This window comes from Leiobunum rupestre, chromosome 6 (genome assembly GCF_980474605.1).
Source record: "Leiobunum rupestre chromosome 6, qqLeiRupe1.1.hap1, whole genome shotgun sequence".
NCBI lineage: Eukaryota > Metazoa > Arthropoda > Arachnida > Opiliones > Sclerosomatidae > Leiobunum > Leiobunum rupestre.
The window spans coordinates 4,674,379-4,695,739 of NC_143389.1; the positions used below are offsets into that span (position 1 = coordinate 4,674,379).

General features: G+C 36.3%; 3 non-coding genes across 3 annotated transcripts; 1 reads left to right on the forward strand and 2 right to left on the reverse strand.

Annotated features, from left to right (window-relative positions):
* Positions 1–647: 647 nt before the first annotated feature.
* Positions 648–839, reverse strand: LOC149938851 (U2 spliceosomal RNA). Its single transcript, XR_016481607.1, has one exon. It is a non-coding gene; the product is annotated as a U2 spliceosomal RNA (small nuclear RNA).
* Positions 840–1,992: 1,153 nt separating this feature from the next.
* On the forward strand, positions 1,993–2,111 carry LOC149938852 (5S ribosomal RNA). The gene has a single exon (XR_016482208.1). It is a non-coding gene; the product is annotated as a 5S ribosomal RNA (ribosomal RNA).
* Positions 2,112–4,098: 1,987 nt separating this feature from the next.
* LOC149938853 (U2 spliceosomal RNA) lies at positions 4,099–4,290 on the reverse strand. The gene has a single exon (XR_016481608.1). It is a non-coding gene; the product is annotated as a U2 spliceosomal RNA (small nuclear RNA).
* Positions 4,291–21,361: the final 17,071 nt, after the last annotated feature.

A 21,361-nucleotide genomic window follows, 5' to 3' on the forward strand; every position in this document is an offset into this window, starting at 1 on the left:
ACCGGTTCCTTCAGCCAACCACTTAGAACATGCACGATTTACGAACCTTGGGTTACGAATAAAACCACAGGAATAACACAGAACAACCTCTTTTCGCGCCTTTATTTTACCCCTCTTACTTGCCTCCCGCTCGTCGGCCATTGCCTCTGCCCTAAACGGGGAGTCTAGCATCCACTCCTTGGGTATCCATAATGGAGGAGAGGACTGAAAGGGGGAAAACCAAGCATGGACGCGCCCAGGAAAATACCAAGGAGGATAGGAAGGGAGGCGAAGTAGGAGGGATGAACGCGGCAGCATCCTTGTAAGAAGCTTAGCGGCGGGAAAATTTCGGAAAAATGGCGGCTAGACGTAGCGTAGCTGCCGCAATCTTGCCGCCATTCATCCCTCCTACTTCGCCTCCCTTCCTATCCTCCGTGAAAATACCGCGAAAAAGAGTGTATAACTAGGTAAAAGAAAATTCAAAAACTGGAATCTTTCCGATTCTTCATTATTAACTATTCGACAATAAGGATTTTACCACTTATGACGTCAGAGGGGCAATATATTATAATAAAGAAATATATATAAAGACAGCCAAATAACATTTCCCGGAAATACTGTGTTGCGCAGTGCGCCATTATAAGAGCGTTTGATTTTTGATTTCAAGAGAGAAGTGGGCCGATCCCGGATTTACTGCAATACCAGGCCGACCCGTGGCGGAGGTGGAGCAAGCTCCGACCACTCCGCCGCCGTCCAAAAATAAGTTTAATATCTTGGGCCCCGATGGGACCCGTATCAGATATTAAGCTGATAAGAACAGATACTACACTTTGATCTTAGCCAAAAGGCCGAGAAGCGATAACCCGCTAGGAGCCGTCACTGTTTAACAAAGTAAAAAGAGAGAATTCGAGCATTTCAAATATTTCATAATTACGTCACCGAATGTTGGTCCTGGTGGGAGATGACAACGTTTGTAGCCATCGCGCGAACAAAGGAGAAGACGATATCTTGAATCCGTGAAATAGAGGTACACCGCCAGGCCCGGACTGGCACTTTTGGGGTCATCGGCTAGAGACAGTAGAGTGGGCCACTTTACCGGGCCGTATGGAAAAAAAATCTAAATGGTGGTTTATAGGACCATAAATAACGTATTAAGTGTACTAGATTCTACGTGAAACGTCAAACGCGTTTAAATGACCATTTAGGAAAAATTTATTATAAGCGAATAGAGCGTTCTATAAAAGTGGACCATAACCGGTCACTTTTCATACAGACTATAGAGCTGGTTCAGCAGGACTAACAACTTTTGTTATTCTTTGGTTTAAGAGAATTCGGCTTATGTCCTGTCTTTATATGAATATTTTAGAGACGTACCTTTTAGGAGTTGTAGGAGGCACCCTAGGTGTTGAAGTATGTTTGGGGTTAAGGATATTTTCATGATCTAAGTTTCATCTTAAACACGTGGATTTGGGACTAGTATTTTCTAGAATTTTTCTTATTTGCCATCATACATTTATTACAAAAATCATTTAAAATAAGAAAAAAGGCGCGGAAAGCAAAGCCGGAAATATGTGAAGCCTAGGCTAGCAACTACGCTACTAATAAAAATTGACTGCTCTCAATTTCTTACGGGTTTGCCAGATAAATATATTTCTCTAAGACGAAAAACCGGCCAAACCTTCACCTCCTCCGAACTCCAAAGGGGGAAAGCACACCACACCAATTTTATAGATTCGTAAACGCGCCTTCCCAATCGACCGCCATCACCTTACAGTCTACGGGGAGGGTGATGAAAAAACTGGTTTGGGGGGGGGGGGGGGGATGAAATTTCTGCGGTAAAGGGCTTGCTCGTTGGTTGTCTGTACGTTAATATCGGCGCCCAGTAAACGTTTCTAAAAAGAGTGTATAGAACGTTCTATTGGAGCCGCATGCAGCCGGTGGCCCTCGGCGATCACCAACCTACCAGGACCTGGCTAGTCGCGGCTTGTCCACCGCTATCAATTACACTCTAGCGGCAACGGCCATATCACGCTGAATACACCGGTTCTCGTCTGATCACCGAAGTTAAGCAGCGTCGAGCGCGGTCAGTACTTGGGAGGGAGACCACCTGGGAACACCGCGTGCCGTTGGCTACTCATTTATTTTCGCGGGATGGGATTTGCGTCTTTTAACAGGAAAATACCTTCATCCTATCATTTTGACGCTGCTTTTTTATGCAATTAAAAGTTCGCCCAGACGATAATATTATTTCGGTCAACTCTTGGCCTTTTTTTAACAACTGGCAGCATCTTTCCGTGAATAAAATACATGTTAGTATCAAAATTGAACAAAATAAAATGGCGAGAAAATTGGTTTTCATTTTATTCTACTTAAGGCTTGTACTTAAAATAGTACTAACTTACTTACTTACTTACTTACTTACTTACTTACTTACTTACTAACTAACTAACTAACTAACTAACTAACTAACTAACTAACTAACTAACTAACTAATTAACTAACTAACTAACTAACTAACTAATTAACTAACTAACTAACTAACTAACTAACTAACTAACTAACGTTTATCTCTAAACAAAAACATTTCCGCGGTAAAATCCACTCTGAAATGGCCTTTTCTGGTTTTGGAATGAAGTCCAAAGTTAAAATTTTATTAACAAATTCTAATTGTGAAATATATTTTTTGTTCTAAATTTTAATCTTAAATGTAATTTAAATAGTTGAATCTAAAAAAGGACTTTTGGAAAATGTTTTATAGAAGGTTTTATCATGGGACAGCCGCATGGATTAGGGGAGTAACCCAAAAATACAAAATATCAAAACAAACCACGAAATTAAATAATAAAACGGAGACAGAGATATATTTTTTAAACAAAATAATATAGCTAACTTTTATCTATTAATTGTTTTAGGTGATGTAGTTTATGTAAAATATAAAAATGAACCTTGGCACAATATAAATTTAATGTCATGTTTTATTGATACTTAGAAAAAGTAACAAACATTTCAAAAGTCAGATCTTTGAGATCATTATTAAAAAAATATAACATTTTAAATCCGAACTCCTCTATAAATATTAAAATTATAAATTCCTAATCTACTTTAACAAAAGATATATCATATTAAGTTTAATACTATTAATGTTAGGAATAATCATGACTTTGAGATAAATAGAACAAAAATGTTTAATTCCAAATATAGTTAATTATAGAGCAATATATAATAAATGATTTTGTACTTACCAAAAATAAGCCTTGCCACTTTATATCTTGGTAATGTAGCTGCCGCGGGCGGCGGGCCCCCGGCGGCGACTCACTGTCCACGGAAGACGGGAAGAGAGAAAAAATGGAGAGGGGCTTATTTCGTGTTTTCTCTTTACGCGGAACATCTTGGCTGGAACCCAATGACCTAAAAATGAGGGGCGCGCTGTCTCTACCCACCATACCGAAACCCGCGAATTTACGTTATGAAAACCGGTTCCTTCAGCCAACCACTTAGAACATGCACGATTTACGAACCTTGGGTTACGAATAAAACCACAGGAATAACACAGAACAACCTCTTTTCGCGCCTTTATTTTACCCCTCTTACTTGCCTCCCGCTCGTCGGCCATTGCCTCTGCCCTAAACGGGGAGTCTAGCATCCACTCCTTGGGTATCCATAATGGAGGAGAGGACTGAAAGGGGGAAAACCAAGCATGGACGCGCCCAGGAAAATACCAAGGAGGATAGGAAGGGAGGCGAAGTAGGAGGGATGAACGCGGCAGCATCCTTGTAAGAAGCTTAGCGGCGGGAAAATTTCGGAAAAATGGCGGCTAGACGTAGCGTAGCTGCCGCAATCTTGCCGCCATTCATCCCTCCTACTTCGCCTCCCTTCCTATCCTCCGTGAAAATACCGCGAAAAAGAGTGTATAACTAGGTAAAAGAAAATTCAAAAACTGGAATCTTTCCGATTCTTCATTATTAACTATTCGACAATAAGGATTTTACCACTTATGACGTCAGAGGGGCAATATATTATAATAAAGAAATATATATAAAGACAGCCAAATAACATTTCCCGGAAATACTGTGTTGCGCAGTGCGCCATTATAAGAGCGTTTGATTTTTGATTTCAAGAGAGAAGTGGGCCGATCCCGGATTTACTGCAATACCAGGCCGACCCGTGGCGGAGGTGGAGCAAGCTCCGACCACTCCGCCGCCGTCCAAAAATAAGTTTAATATCTTGGGCCCCGATGGGACCCGTATCAGATATTAAGCTGATAAGAACAGATACTACACTTTGATCTTAGCCAAAAGGCCGAGAAGCGATAATTTTTGAAAACAATTGTATGTGCTGGCTTAACTGAAGCATCGTCCCTTCAACGACGAAGCTCGTAATGATGGCTTAGGCGGCATCTTTCCGTCGACGGACCCGGCGTTGATTCTTTCGGTACGTTACCTTTAGTTTTTCGGCTTATGCAATCTGAGTTTCCCTCCCAGTAAGTCGGGGATCCCCAGTTTTTAAACCCCGACGCGACTCAGGGTTTTCCTTAGTCGTTTTTTCCAAATCCCAAAAAAATCGAATACTCGCCGAATTCGCACTACTTGTCCGTTTCACGTATGGGGTTGAGTTCACCTCGGCAAGTGAGCTCCGAACTAGGGAGAACGATAGTTAGAGTAACTGAGACGGAGACAGGAAACGATCCCGACTAAAATATCACCGCGTACGATCACTACTATAATCAACCTCAACCGTTTACACTCAAGAATTCAAGGGTCGTATACATTTCAAGAGAAAATGTATGTGTTTGTATAAATTTATTATCATTTATTTATTTATATGAGACGATCCACGGGCATCATGGCCTGGATTTTCGCCGGCTGCTTTGTAGGATTGGTCGTATTTGCTACAGCTGGTGTGGTCTTTTAAGCGACCCCTTGAAAACGTGTAAAGGGGACTACAAGTTTCGTCTACACGATTTCAAGAGTAATTTTCATGAAAACAATGTATGCATTTACCAATATAGTCGTTCGTTAGAAAGTCCAAAAATATATAATAATACGGTAGCGAAATGTTTTTTAGAGTCTTTTATTTATACCTAATTGTGATAATACCTGTACTTCATTATATACTTGGTATTTCTTTTACATTTCCAAAAACGATGCAAATGGAATTAAGCAATTTAATTTTTTATCTTATCCACATAGTTACTGAAACTCCCCTATGATATTCTAGTTTCGAATTGTTTTCAAGTTTAATTGAGAACCGAAGTGTTTGTCGTTTGATGGTTCGAAGCACCTTTGAAATTTATCGTTTGCGCTGCTATTCACAATGGTGAACTTGACCGTTTTTAAGGTGGCCACTATGGTAAACGTCATTTGTTCTATACATTAACTTTTCTCAAACTCGAAACGTAGCTATTTGTAGCGAAAAGTGAATTTGATATACTTGCAATTTCTGTCATTTTCAAGCGAAGCCTTAGTTAGCGAGCGAAGGCCTATTTTTGTGGAAATATTTAGTTGCTGATGTCCCGCTGCGACGAGGAGTCCTCCTTTCGAAGTTTCGGGCAGTGGGGCAACCAGTATCGTTGGAGACCCCAAAAATAGCCAGGGGTTTTTCCTAGAAGGTCATCCTTTTGTCAAGCGTGCCCGAGAAAACGGGCTCGCAAAATCAGTACCGTTTAAAAATGTAACCCACATAGCAACGTTTCTAGATCCCTCTCTTTTTTCGTAAATACACCTCTTTTTTCATTTTGTTAACTTCATCCAAGTTTCTTTATTTCAACGAATTTTACAGCCAACCTTTAGATAAATTCAGTATCGAATCGCGAGGATTTCGTATATCGATTAGTTTCACTATTCTCCGAGAACCCATACAGCAAAACGTAATACACTTCATTTGTTTAAGCTATCGACATTGTAACGATTCGAATTCAAACATTAAGGGTCCGTTTCACAAATTTCGCAAAGACAAATATCGGGTGTTTTTACCGATTGCAGCTTTTTCCCTCGTAACAAAGATTTTAACCCCGAACACTTATTTATATCATGGAGGAAGAAGCACTGGAGATATAAATTGTGGTTAAAACTGTTTCCGAGTGCGACGCGAGTTTCCCCCTCTTGACTGGGTGAGGGGGAAGTCAGAGAAAGAGGTGAAGAATATAGCGGGAAACGCTGATTTGGCTAGGCGATCACGACGCCATCTATTAGGCAGTTCAGCAAACAATTTATTTTTAGAGCTAGGTATATCTACTTTAACTTTAGGAGCTCTTTCTGAAGGGTATGACTCTACATACGTGCGTAGGGTGTTGGCTGGAGTTGCACCTTCTGCGGGGTTGAGCAGCTTGCGCCGAAAGTGAGACCGTCAGCGGAAGGGTTCTCTACTTGCCTTGGCTGTTCTGTCACCTGTCCAGGCTGTGGACGTTGGCGTAAGGTATTACGATGATAGACCTCCGGCGGCTGCGGTTAGACGGAACGGCTTTCTGCGGCTGGATGAAACGGCTAGCTGCAGCTGGCGGCGGCTTGGAGCACCGGTATATAAATTCTAACCACATCGCTGCAGCTGGACGGCAACGGCGGGCTGCGGTTGCGGCTGGACGGAAATGGCTGGCGGCGTCAGAACTCATTGTAGAAGCGGCTTATTATATTCGGAGTCGGACTCATTCTCCCTCCCAAATAATATTTTATTTTATAAATCTGATCAGAAATTTGAGAATAGTTCGAGGTCGGAAGTTATAGCGTCGTGGCTGAACTGGAACGGTTTACGGCGGTGATGGCTGGACGGGAACGACGGTTTACCGCGGTGGTGGCTGGACGGGAACGACTGATTGCGGCTGCGGCTGGAAGGAACGGCTAGCTGCAGCTGCGGTTGTTTAGAGCACCAGTATATAAATTCTGACCACATGGCTGTGGCTGGACGGGAACGCCTGCGGCTGGACGAAACGGCTGGCGGCGGCTTGGAGCACCGGTCTATAAATTCTGACCATATGCCTTGCGCTGGACGGCAACGGCTGGTTGTAACTGCGGCTGGACGGAACGGCTGGCGCTGTCAAGACAGAAAAGTACTAATTTGGTTTTGTTGTATACTTTTGCCATTAGTGTTAATATCATATACTCTTGACCTACACCAACGATTAAAATATATAAATTCCCCTGACTTATGGAAAATACTGCTCTTGACCATCTTGTTGTCGCGTATAAGGAGTAATGTTTAGCACATTAGTAAAAATTAATGGAATTCGAATGTTCAATACGTCAGACTTGAAATTTCAACCCCTAATAGATAAGAACTAGCCCTTGTGGTTTAAGAGTAATAAAAATAAAAATTAACCTTTAACCCCTTATAAATTTCGAGCGATACATAATAAATTTAATTTATACAGATCATAGAATGAATTAAAAACAGAATCTAAATATTCAGATATGAAAAATTTTAATAAGTGTTATTTTATAAAATAGACGTATTTATTCTTCTGGTAAATAGTTTTTGCAGAAACAAATCGAGTCTTAACAATTCTTGCACTTTATTCCTTCATCGTTCTTTTTCCTCGTACTCTGAAGTCAATCACATGAAGCGCGTCTTTTTCCACGCTTAGACGAGGGGCAGGTCACTTCCATTTTGGGTGCGTCTTAATCATAGTAAAATGATTAAATCAGGGTAATCGTGATTAAATCAGGGTAATCAAGATTAGAAAATCTAATCACGATTTAATCAATCTAATCATTCTAATCAGGATTTAATTTTTAATCCGGATTAAATCATTTAACCAGATCGAATCGAGATTTTATAATTAAAATCAAAACTAAAGTACGATAATTTAATATTAATTATTTATATTGATGGTTCTATAGCAAATGTATTTGATTGAAATGATAAAAATTTAACTTATCGCATTTTATTTAAAACATCCGAAAACATCAAAGCTTAGTTACACGAGTTATCACAGCTTAGTAATTAAGGTAACATTGTAATAGGAACTACTTTTTTCATGTAACATTATTCTAATCCGCTCGTTCTAATCAAGCACAATAGTAATAATTCCATTCACCAATATAATCATTCTGATTCTCCTTCAAATTTCTAATCGCGATTTAATCATACTAATCGTTATTAAATCATTTTAATCGGGATTTAATTATTTTAATCGGATTTTTCTTTTAATCATGATTAAATCATTTTTTATCATTTAATCGTGGTTAAATCAGTTTTCATTTAATCATGATTAAATCAGATTTTTTCATTTAATCATGATTAAATCAGTTTTTCATTTAATCATGATTAAATGAGATTTTTTCATTTAATCATGATTAAATCAGATTTAAACATTCTAATCATGATTAAACGTGATTTAATCTACAGAATCACGATTAAATTGAATTTAATCAATCACGATTAAATCAGATTTAATCTTTCGAGGGGTGCGTCGTTAATCAAGGAAGTGACAGTGATTTAACAGTTTTCTTAAAAATTTTCTCTCTCGGTTTCTCCGGCCTTAATTTTTTCACACTTCCTTTTCTCGGGCAAACGTTTCTATTTGAAGTTTTGCTTCTTCAAAATACTTCATACATTCAGCACTTGTTAGATGTTGTAGAGTTTCTTGACTTTCCGTGCCGAAGTTTTATTAAATTCAATTCGTTTTGGATATGTTAAGTTATAAAAGGTAATATAAATTACCAATACATATTCTTAAAGAATTAATGAATACTAAGATAATTATATAACTGACTTCATCTAAATCAGTGGGAATCTTAATTTTTCAACAGCCCCTTTACGGGCCGCTACCCAGACTGAAACGAAGAAGAGATCCAAATACTCGGCGCTTGAGTAACACTAAATGTTTAAAGCAGTGGCCATCGAAACTCTTGGCTCTTTCGGTTTGGAACTGACCAACGCTATAGGATTCGATCCGTCACACAGTTTCCTACTTACACCAGCGCTTCGCCGTCGCGGTTCAACGAGGTAATGCCTCTTCGAAACTGCACACCTTCCCACCGGGAACTTCCCTGGATGACTATTAGGTCCATCTTCAGTTTTTTTGGTTTTTTTTTGGAAATTACACCAAGTTACAATTAAAACTCAAAACAATTACTACTTGGACTTAAAAAGCTAGGGAAGCACTGATTCTATGATCTGTATAAATTATATTTAATTCTTATGTATCGCTCGAAATTTATTTAGAATAAAAGTTAATTTTAATTTTTAATACTTTTAAACAACGTGGGCTAGTTTTTATCTATGCTATAAACACTATAACCAAAAGTATACAAGGAATCAAAAATTAATTACAACGAGTTCTGTCGCCGCCAGCCGCTCCCGTCCAGCCGCCACCGCCGCCAACCGTTCCCGTCCAGCCACGACGCTATAACGTCCGACCTCGAACTTTTCTCAAATTCCTGATCAGATTTATAAAATAAAATATTATTTTAATGATTGTGAGACTGTTTTTTTATTTCAGTAATCTGTTTTTTAAAAATTATATATTGTCGAGAGAAAGACCATAGTTATTTGGTAAAACAGTGAGGTTATCTTGCGATTGACTTTTGGTAAGATGCAAAATGATTTTCCAAACACATCCGTAGGTCACTTCGCTGACCACTCCCACTCACTTGCAGACCATAACTCAAGTCATGGATTTTCCAAGTCCAACTTTACTATAATTCTTTAAATTTCATAAAAAAAATCTGCGACTACTTAAATTTTACCCCGTATGGTGAATTTTGAAACATAATTGGCTATAATGCAATCCTTTGATAAATATTGTTCCACCAGTTCACTCATAAACTTCATTTCTAGTCTAAAATTTATTTTTCTAAAGATAGTGTCACTCGTTCTTAGACAATTAATATAATAATCATATTTGATTTATATTTCTTTATTAATTAACCTTTTTTTTTAGAAAATTTAGTTGTATAAAATCTTACTACTTTATAAAATTTATTTATTTTTGTTTTAAAACTTCATTCAGGGCCGTATTCATACTTTTGCCGCCAAAAAATCTTCCACCCTTTTATTTATACAAAATCGTAAGTCTTTTCGGTGCAATGCTTAAATAGGCCCAATAATTATCAAATAAAAATAATTTCGAGAAAAGAGAAGAAGCAATAATACATTTTTCCCTAAATAATTCAGCAAGTGAAACAATTCGTACGATTTTGCCAACTTGTTTAAATGGAAAACGACGCCTTTAAAATTCAGTCAGTGGCGATTTTTAGCAACGACACGTTTTTCAATTTCCACGTTATTCAGTTGCCACGCTATTCAAGTCTGTCATTTTCCACGTAAATCAGGATGCACGTTATTCAGCGTCTCCATATTGGTATATGCATAACGAATTAAAATTATTTTTGGAGCTATGTTAACATTTTAATAAGGCAAACAAAACCGTAAGAGAAAGAGATTGCCTTAGACTACACCTATAAAATCTAAGACCAAAAACGTTTCACCAAAGAAAGTAGTTCCAAAGATTACTTATTTTCCAGATTCAAGTTTGTAATATTTTTTAAATGTTTTCAAATTGGGTATTATATTACTGTTTACCGACTTTTCTCTGCATTTTTTAACTGGAAAAGTAAATAACAAAAAATGTAATTTAGCTTGAGGAAACTGATATTGAGCCATGGGCGGCTCCTTGCAAGGTTCCTAGAAAAAAGCTACGCTTACCATGAAGGGCATAAGGCAATGCCCTCCAAACATAAGATGTAACAAGTGAAGGTTGGGTTCAATTATTTCCCCTCAAACGCATGGCAATAAACAGCGTTGAGCCCGTAAATGTGATTCGGTAGCCGTCCCGGTTTTGGACCCAAATTAGTCTTCCCATTTAGCATATTTAGCATTTTTTTTCCATTTTTTTGTGTTTGTTTTAACTTTAAAATGAAATAAACTTTAATTGAAATATAAGAAAAAAAAACAACTTTAAACGGAAAATTGTAGAAAAAATTCTTATTAATAAATTTGGCAATTTAAATTTCACTAAAAACAATGACATTTCCAAACATACCTACCTTGACATCCTGAAATATATATTTTTATGTATCCATCCCTTCATACATGTATTATACTCACCCTGAAGAAACGTGACGTCATTTCTCTTATCTAACAAATGTTAATAAATAGAACACCTGACTATTTTATATTCACACTTGACAATGGGTCTCGTTAAGATCCGAAACGTTGTGTCCCGCTTTATTTTAAGTTGTTGTATATATGTTTTTTATAAATTAAAATTAATTAAAATCATATTAATAATTAATTATTAGATTCTAACTTTGAAAACGAGTTACAAGACTGTGATTCTGATTCAAGTGATAGTTTTTCATAGGGAATATGTGTTAGTTTAAAAAAATGCTGATTTAGAAGGTAGATTAATATTCTAATTATAGACAATTAAACGAAAATTTATTAATTTTAGACACAAATCGCTTTAGCTACAAAAACCTCTCTCGGCTCTACACCAAAAGCATTCACTCCATTTTCTTCAAGAAAGACTAGAGAGTGATTTAACTATTGATAATAAAGGTACTATAATTCCACATTTTTATGCTATCAGACAAAGCATTTTTGGTAATACAATAATCTAAATCATTGCGTTACTGAATTTCATTGAAGAGTTTGCTTGTTCAGTGGATAAGAAAGATATTTTAGTAATCATCTTTAAAATATAGAGATTTATATAATATTAATTATTTGTTTGTCGATTCCTATATAGATATCGTATCTAGTAGGACTTGGTGTAAAATCTGTTGCAGATTGTACTAGAAAAATAAGTAATATCTTTCGACAGACCATGTCGGAAAATAATTAAATTGGGCAGGACACAATAAAAGGGGTTCAAAACCCTAATTTTGAAAGATATTGTTAAAGGTAATATCTGAAAATATTACGAGAAATTGCATAATCTTTAAAATTCAAATATCTTTTCTTAGCTGCTGTATGTTCAAATCAGGCATTCAAATCAGCTGATGAAACCTTTATTGCAAATGCAGTGAAAGATTGGTTAAAATTTTCAAAGACCAGATAGCAAAACGGAAAGTCAGCGAAACCAATCGAATCGAAAGAAACGACCCCTCATCTTACTAATGATGTTGATCCTAGTAAGTCAACGCCTCGTAGAAGATAACTCACTAATAAGTTCGGTTTATTGATTTTCGTATCAAATTATTGGTGAACTCATAGCACATTTCTATTAAATCAACCTATTACCATACTGCAGAAAGACATTGCATTAAAGTGATAAAGGTCTAACCACTGAACAAAATGTGCGTTTGACGGAATATCTGTCAAGTGTACAGTACATACTTAGCGCTCATGGATAATTGCCAATTTTAAGAAATGTTGTAGAAATGGAAAATAATCGAGAAAAAAATTACCATAGTTCGGTAGAATTACAAAAAAATAATAAAAATTAAAGGAATAAACATTTAGCTAGCCCAACTTGGCACTTTTTCAAGTCGTGTTATTCAGTGAATTTTTTTTTTTCATTTTTTCGAACCAACGATATTCTTATGTTTTCGATGATGCTCTACTACTGTCTAAAAAACAGTTTAAAAAAATAACTTTTTCGAACAAAAAAACACCCTGTATAATAAATTTTTGGTTTTGAAAGTTCTGTAACTTGTTTACTAAATAGCACGATTACTATTTGTCTCTGTGTAGCGTTTGGTACGACTCATAAATAAGTGTGCCTAATATAAGTCTAAATATAAACTGCATTTACGCTTAATCTAGATTAGGCGAGTCGACCCCTGCTACAAATGGTATTAAGATCCGGGTGTTCGCCAGGCTTTCACTATTGTGGCCTGCGACTAAAATAAATTAGTGTCTAGGGGTAAGTTTAGCGATAGGAAATTATGAAACGTATGAAGGTTGCTAAGAAACATTTAATTAAGAGGATAATAGACACTTATGACAATAAATCAAAATTCTAAGGTGCACGCAATGTTTAAACAATTACCTAAGCTACCTTAAATCTAACATTTCCCGACCAATTAATAAGAAATTGATTATAATTAAATTGAACTAAAATTAAGTAATTTAAGAATGAACCGACATTAAAATAATTAATGAATTAGTATTATTTTATATTTATCCTTAGTAACGGAACTGTGGTTGACGGAGTAGCATTACGCTGAGGTGAATGTTATAAAATGGTTTGTTCGATACTTAAGTTTGTACGATGAACATACTGAGCTAAGATCGTTGTCTCGTAGTTGTCGATGGCTTGCTTGATTGAACAATTCAACGGCAAGTGAACACCACTAGAATCCGTCGCGTCTTGCAGGATCGCGACTGCTCAATTTATTACGCTGACGATGGATTTTATCAAGCACGTAGATATAGAAAGTGTACAGGGGGGGGGGGGGGGGACGGGTTATAACACAACCAGATGAAATCGCGAGCGCGAAATTTTTCGTTAGTAATAACGCATATTTTCAGTTCTGGCTAGACTCGGGACGAGTGACAATGACATTTCCGCACGTGTATCAATACATTTGCGAGAAAATGATAATAAAACCAAGAACAAAATTGATATTGTTTTGCAAAATTTAATATTTTTATTGCTGCGTTGCGGATATTTTAATTAATTTTTACTGTTTATTTCTCCCCCCCCTTATATACGTCCTTGGATTTTATAAATCCGTCACATGTCGCGGTAAAACTTCCGCGGAACACCTTAAGCTAGGCGCGGTCAAGACTTGTGCCTGTTCATCGGAGAGAACTTATTCTTAGCTTGAGCATGGCTCTTCTAACCTTCTCGAGTTCATCCGAAACCCATCGCACCTCGGTTTTCATTACCAGTCCCCTTCTTTCCGTTTTCCAGGAAAGAGGCTCTACGTTACGGCCTTTCCCGTTGGACCGGGGATTTCGGCCTATTGCGACACTATACCGATGTTGTATTTCGCAAAACCACATTTCTATTCATACAAAATAACCCTACAGTCTATATACATATATACAACAGAATTCAAAAACGCTTGATAACCTATATTTCTTAAAGGAATCTTAATTGTATGCGAGGGGGGGGGGGTAGTAGACGAAAATAGAATAAGAAAGCCTGTCAATACCAGAAAACAACCATTTCCACAGGAAATCAACGCACCTGGCCAGATAAGCGCAAATTCCCCGAAAGGGCTAAACCCAAAACCTTTCTCCAAATGACCAGCATTTGGATAGAAATTAAGTAGGCCCAGACCAATAGCTTTGAATATTTAATTTTGTCCTAATTTTACGTTACATCTGTATAAATATTTTATGAGAGAGTTAAGAAAATTCAATGTGTGTTTTAATATATGTTTTTAGACGTAAACCTTTTTCCCAAAAAAAGATTTTGGACCATCATTTATGCTCCTTTTTAATGTTTATAGTACACAGTACTTTAAATTAGAGGTAGTATACAATACCTGTATTTAAAACATTTGGTCATTACACTGTACCTGTTAGTAGTTTCTATTTTAAAAATATCAAATTATATTTTTGTATTTTCTTAGGTATAATGAAAGTATATTATCTGAGATATTTCTTTTTTTTATCACAGATAAGAGATTTTTTACTTCAATTTGGAGATACGAGTTCTAAATCCTATACAATTTGCAAGAGTACCTGAATTTAAAGCTCATTTGTATTTTGCATCTATGTACCTGATATTAAAACAATTTACATATAATGGTTTTTAAATAAACGTTTAAAAAACGTTCTGAAAATTACGTATATTTTACGTTACTCTAATAAACGTTCAAAATCGGTTAGAAGTTAGTATTTAGAAACGTTTTATCAACCGTCTTTTAACACGTTCCTTAGCCGGACATGATCAACGAGTCGATAACGTTTAATCATCAACTACTTATCAACCGTTTTTCAACGAAATTATGCTACTTGGGGCTGGGAGTGGGGGTTCCTTTAAACTCTAAATAAGATATATATTCCAAGAAATTGGGGTTCGATTCACACCGTTCTTTCACCATTTAAACACAGATGGATGAGTCGAACCCCGATCAACACCTTTACTAAACAATTAAAACACTTAAAGGGGAATTGTCACCAAAACCAAAATTTACGAGGTTTTTTAACAGAATGGTAGAAAATATATTAATGATTTTTCCATGAAATTTTATAGTTATTGGAAAAGTATTTAAAAAGTTACGCTACTTTTTCCGCAACTTTCATCAAACGGTTCCAAAAATTTCAGAAATAGCGGTTGAACCTACGTGCAGCGCCAAAAGAATGAAGCGGCAAAAATTTTAGAAAATGAGGCGCGTAAGGCATTTTAAAAACACGATAAACTACAATCTACGAGTATAACTCGGTTAAAAAGCCAAGGGGAATGTCGTAGCAGACGACAGTTCCTACCAAAAAACGATAAAACCGAGGAAAATAATATTTCGTTCACGAGATGGCGCTGCAGGTAGGTTCAACCAAGCGGTTCTGAGATTCTCGAGTCGGGGGGATAAAACACGAAATTTGGTTGCTAATAATAAATCAAATACTTGAAATATTAACATTAAATTTTTTGAATAACCATTTTCGGAGGTCCTCTATCCATTTAAATGGTTTTTAACCAATTTTAGGGTGATGACAATTCCCCTTTAAGCACTCTTCACAGTTTGAGAAATAAAATATATCCAATAACATATAATATCTCACCTTCAACAGTGTGTAAACGCACTTTTAATAAGTTATGATACATCCTTTAAGCGTTAAATAACACCTTTAAAAGTAATAATACGCCCTTTTGTTAGAGTTAAATAACTCCTTTACAAGGTTTAAAACTAGGGATGTACCGATATGGGTACAGCCATGGAACTAATAAATAGCTACGCTTAGGGACCCTTCACTTTGCCGATAAGCGAAAAATGACCGTTACCCTCGCCATCTCGTGGGGTAAAGTCTGTAAGCGGAAATGTTTTATTTCGTTGGAGCAAACATACCCTCGTGCTAGTCACATGGCGGCGCGTTTTGTTATCTTCGCCATGGCAATGAACGGATTCTTAGTAAGTTAATCAATTAATTTGAAGTTAGACTTTATTTTGAAGTTAATAAAATTAATGTCATTTTCATCACACACGTATGATCTAATATTTTCCGAGGGCCATTCTTTTAAAAAATCCCGCTTCAAAATAGGCCTACAAATGTGTGTTAAGACGATTTATCCTCAGATTCTTCAGCTAAATACTTATATTATTGTTATTAAAAAATTGCCAATGTTTAGATTTATATATAACAATACACTTAAACAGATGACAATGAGTTACGGGTGAAATATGCAGATACAGCAGTTGGTTGTGCCCTGGTTCATTCCATGCAAGAATAGTATTAGACTAATACAAAGATAACTTCAAATTGTAGACGTATTAATTAATTACTTACCAATTTAATGATGGGACTAAAATCTATTAAGTACAGTACATAATATGAGTCTTGAATAAACAATAATTAAAAACAATTCCTCAAATTACTGGAGATCGAACCATAAAAAATTCAAATATTAATCGTAACGTTTACACTTAGGGTAGGAGAGAAACGCTAGATGTCGCAGAACTCCATTTCCGTTTGATCCAAAAATGGGGGTAAAACGGGGAGTAACAATCCGTAAAAGTGAAACAGTAAATCACGGCGCGTTTGTAAGGCGTTGGTAGTGAAGTGAAGGGTCCCTAAGCTATTTATTAGTTCCATGGTACAGCTGATTTATCGGCTGGCCGATATTAACAAAATTATCTATCATAACAGTAGTGTATATGATCAAATCATTGTAAAAGACGGTTCAGTACACTGTCATACCATTTTATTCTATTTTTTTGTGAAAAAAGTTAGCAAGCGTTGTGGGGTGGCGGAGATGTTAGCACATTCGCCTCGCAGCAAGAGGAGCCGGGTCCGATCCCAACTTGTGGCACTGTAGAAAATAATAACGTGCTCCTGTAATTTAATTAGTTTTAAGTGTATTAAAACTAATTGAAATGAAGTGTATTTTGTATTTAGTGTAAATAATCTTGTGTAATTAATATTTTGTTGTAAATTTTGTAAGCCGTAAAATAACGGCCAGATAAAACCATCTTAAAATTCCCATTGTAAGTCCAAAAGGACTCTCCTTGACAGAGATATTGGCGCCCGAGCAGCAATAGTTTCCGAAAACTAGAAATTTCTCGTTTCCGGCTTGTTTCCGGTGGTGCCTACGTCACTGGGGTCGAACAATAAGCCTCAGTTCCCTATATATACCTCTGTCAGGGAGCGTCCGAATTTAGTTGAACGTCACAATTTAATTCAAACCCCAAACTAAAAGGGTCTCCTGCCAAAGCGGGCAATAGTCGGTCCCAAAAGGACAAATGTATCTTTAAAACAAAAGTGTTTAAATAAAATAATTTTGGTTCATCAGAACTTTACGTGTAGTTTTTTTGCGACAAGCCGCGTATATTGTTTCAGTCCGATATACTCGGTGTTAAAACGCTCTCCTCAAAAAAGAACCACCCAGCTTCGGAAGAAATTAAAATCAGTTAAAATTAAAATTCGGCAAACCCGCGAAAACATTTTCTTCAGGCACAGGGTGAAAACTCGGAACAAGACAACTTAGGGATGTGCGAGTAGTGGTTTTTGGAGATCGAGTCGGGTATCGAGTACTCGACAAGCTTTCGTCGAGTAGTCGAGTCGGGTAATATTTTGGTCGAGTCGGGTACTCGAGTACTCGATTAAGCTAAAATTTTTCCTTATTCGAGTATCGAGTATTTAAGAAAAATCGTTCGGGTACTCGAGTAGTTTGAAAAATCGCTCGGGGTTGTCGATTTAAGAAAAAGCAGTAGCTAATTAAAAATTTTAATTAATTTTAATAACTTCAAAATCTGAAGAATTACAATAAAATGACCTAGTTTATTTATCACAGGTATTTATAATTCTAGTCTTGTGAAAAATTATCACAGAGGTAGTTCATGTTAAATTTAAAACTATAACAATTAAGTTAAAAATCCAAAAAACAGGAAAAGCAAACCAAACAACTGGTAATTTTGCCTAAGTTACCTGACAAGTTATCACATTTGATTTTGAAAAGTGAAGTTTTAAAACACTTTACATTGCAATATTAAGTAGTAATATAATATACGGTTTTTAATTGTTAAAAGAATACGTTAAGCCTAACATCCGAAAAACGCCGCCGTCAGAGTCGTGAAAAACCGCCTAAGTGAAGCTCGATTCGAAACCGAAAGTTCTAGAAGTACAGGAGGAAGTCCGCCTTACTTGTTACTACTACCAATTCAAAGCTAGCCGTCGTACCGTATGCCTAAGAGTACCAGGTAACGGTGGCATTTATTTATATTATAGCTGTGTACTGCGCAGCCGCGCGTTGAAGATAAAATAAAACGCTTCATCGGTGGAGAAAAGGGCTAGAGGGGGAGTGTGGCGTTTTTTAGACGATTACACGACGGGCTGAATATTATCGACGGGGAAATAACTCGACGAGTTTTTAAATTTTCTTATTCGAGTTCGAGTTTCGAGTACTCGACCTCAAAAAACGTCGGGTACTCGATGATGATCGAGTACTCGCACACCCCTAGGAACAACTCCTTCTGCGTTGAGTTTGCAAGTTCTCTCCCCACTGCTTTAAGGGGTTTCCCCCCGAGATTTTCGGTTTCCCCTTCCATAAAAACTTGTTGAGGATAACGGTAATAGTTAGTGTAGGGAGCTGTTGGCTCGCGTGGCATGAAGGGCTTGCCTCCACCCTCCTACGCATTGTTACCCAGCCACCTGAACTATTTGGCATTTAAAGTCGCTAGATGACTTAGGCCTAAGGTGGTGCCTTGGGTATTAGCCTAGCTGATTATTATTATTATATCCGGATGTGTTTCTTTTCATTTTACGTGTACATATTTTCTATCACAAATCGAATATCGAGGTTTTCTATTTGTTTACACTCGTAACACCCTGCCTAAAAAAGGTATGATCTAACTTCTGAAGTCTGGCGTACGTGGCGCCGCCAATCAAATAAAATATTACCATTAGTTAATCGAGAATTGTCTTATTTTTAAATGTTTTTCTGGAAGTATTTTTCTAATACCGGTATTGGTCAATATTGGCTTCGCTTAAGCCGATATTGGCCAATACCGATATTTGAAAAATAGGTCGATATATCGATCCATCCCTAGACTTAAAACGCCCTTTTCTAGAGTTAAATAGCACATTTAAAAGTGTGAATATACCCTTTTTAATAATAGTAAAATAGCACCATTAAAGGTCTTAATAGGCCGTTTTGTTAGAGTTAAATCACACCTTTAATAGTGTTAATATGCCCTTTTTAAGTGTTAAGTAGCACCTTTAAAGGTGTTAATAGGCCCTTTGGCAAGTTAAATTGCAACTTTATAATTGTTATTACGCCCTATTAAGAGTTAAATAACACATTTAATAACACACGTTTAAGCACACCGTTAACTTGGGTTTAGTCATTACTCTTTTTTAACTAAAACTTTTTCCTTAAAATTAAAAGTTTGTTTTCTCAAATTTATAGGTTTTGTTTTCTATTCATAAATTTTTAAACAAAATTTTCGGTAATTGTTTAACATTTTACATGGTTAGTAGCACTGGAGTTGCTATATCATCCACTCTTACTCCCACTGCTGTGTGCGAAGTTTGGATCGGTCATTGCTGCACCTTCTGCTGGGTTGAGTGGCTTGCGTCCGGGCTTGTGGACGCTGGCGTAGGGCACTATGATGATAGACCTCCGGTGGTGTGGTTTTTATTACTAGGTTCATCAGGCTATAAATTCTGACACACTGTAGTTAATCCCAAGAAGGGGTTTCTGTCAAAAATGGATTAAATGACAATCAAAAATCGAATAGCTGCACATAAAACTATCTACAGCTTTTATAATGTGCTATTATTAATTTAGGCATACAATGTAAAAATGTTTAATTGCGTGTTTAAAATATGTATTTTATTTAAATTTATATTTTTTAACTATTTGTGAATATTTCTCTTCTGTAAATGTTATTGGAATTTGAATTGGGCGTATTTACCGCTCTATAGGTGTAATTTATCTTACCAAGTGCAATTTCACTGTTTTAATGTGTGCATGAACACTTTTAAAAGTGTGATTTTACTCTTAAAAAGAACGTATTAACACCTCTAGAGGTGTGATTGACGTCTTAGCAGGAGCAATTTATATTTTATCTTTTAAAGTGCGCCTTTACACCTTTAGAAGTGTGGTTTTACTCTTTAAAAGAACATATTTACACCTCTAAAGGTTCGATTTAACTTTTACCGGGTGGAATTTCACTTTTTAAAGTGCGCATTTGCACTTTTAAAAGTATAATTTTATCATTTAAAGGTGTTATTTAACTCTTTGAAAGGGCTTTGAACTCCTTCACGGGTGAGATTTTAATCTTCAAATGGGCGTATTAACACCTTTAAAGGTGATTTAACGTTTACAAGGTGCAAAATGACTCTTTAAACGTGTTATTATACGGTTATTGGAAACATATTGAGTCACAAACAAAGAATGTTTAAAAAGTGTTTGAATAGTAAATCTCACATCTTACACCGTATTTTTAAGAAATATATTGTAAAGGTGTTTATACGGGGTTTTCTTAGCACCGAAAAGTGTGTAATTAAACACCCCTAACGGTGTCATATTTCGACTCATCAAAGTGTAAAAATGGTGTTAAAACGGTATGAAAGAACACCCCAATTTCTTAGAGTGTGGGATCGACCCAGGCTTCTTTCGCTACGAGGAGAACGTGCTAACCGCTCCGCCGCTAAATGGGCTGTGGTTTTCTTATTTATGTGGTAAATATAAACTAAGAGAGTCAAAATTATATTTTATCGCCGAAAGAAAATTAAAAAATGTAAAATTAAGAGTTTCACCAATAAAATTAGTGATACAACAGCTTAATATACCACTTTGAAGTGTAAGCCCATCGCACTGTCGTTGAAGAACGTTACCTAACACTTTGCTTCGGATTTATTTTATCTTTAATTTTTTCTGTTCGCAAGTGCTTTACTTTCTTTTAAAGCTCTTAAAACGATTTAAGATTTCAAATTAAACTTTAAAAATATTTTCAAGATTACAATTTTCTTTTACCCGTCGAATTCTTAGTACATAAAATTCGTCATTCTATCCGAAGACAATCGATCGAATTTCGAAAATTGGATAAGCCGTTTCTAATTTATCATCTTAAATCCTATTTTTTGCAACACCGTTCAGAGAAAGGTTATACAGTACTAGGAACATATAAACTATTTATCTACCATTTTTATTGACAATGGATAAATTTTAAAGTGTGTTTTAAGCCATTTTTGAGGGCAAAATAGAATAACGAATATAATTTATTATCAATTCATAGTTTTCTGTAAACTACCTTTTTAACCAAAGGTAAATTATTATATAATTTTTTTAATGCCGCAACGCCCGGGTGACAGTACTTAATTAATT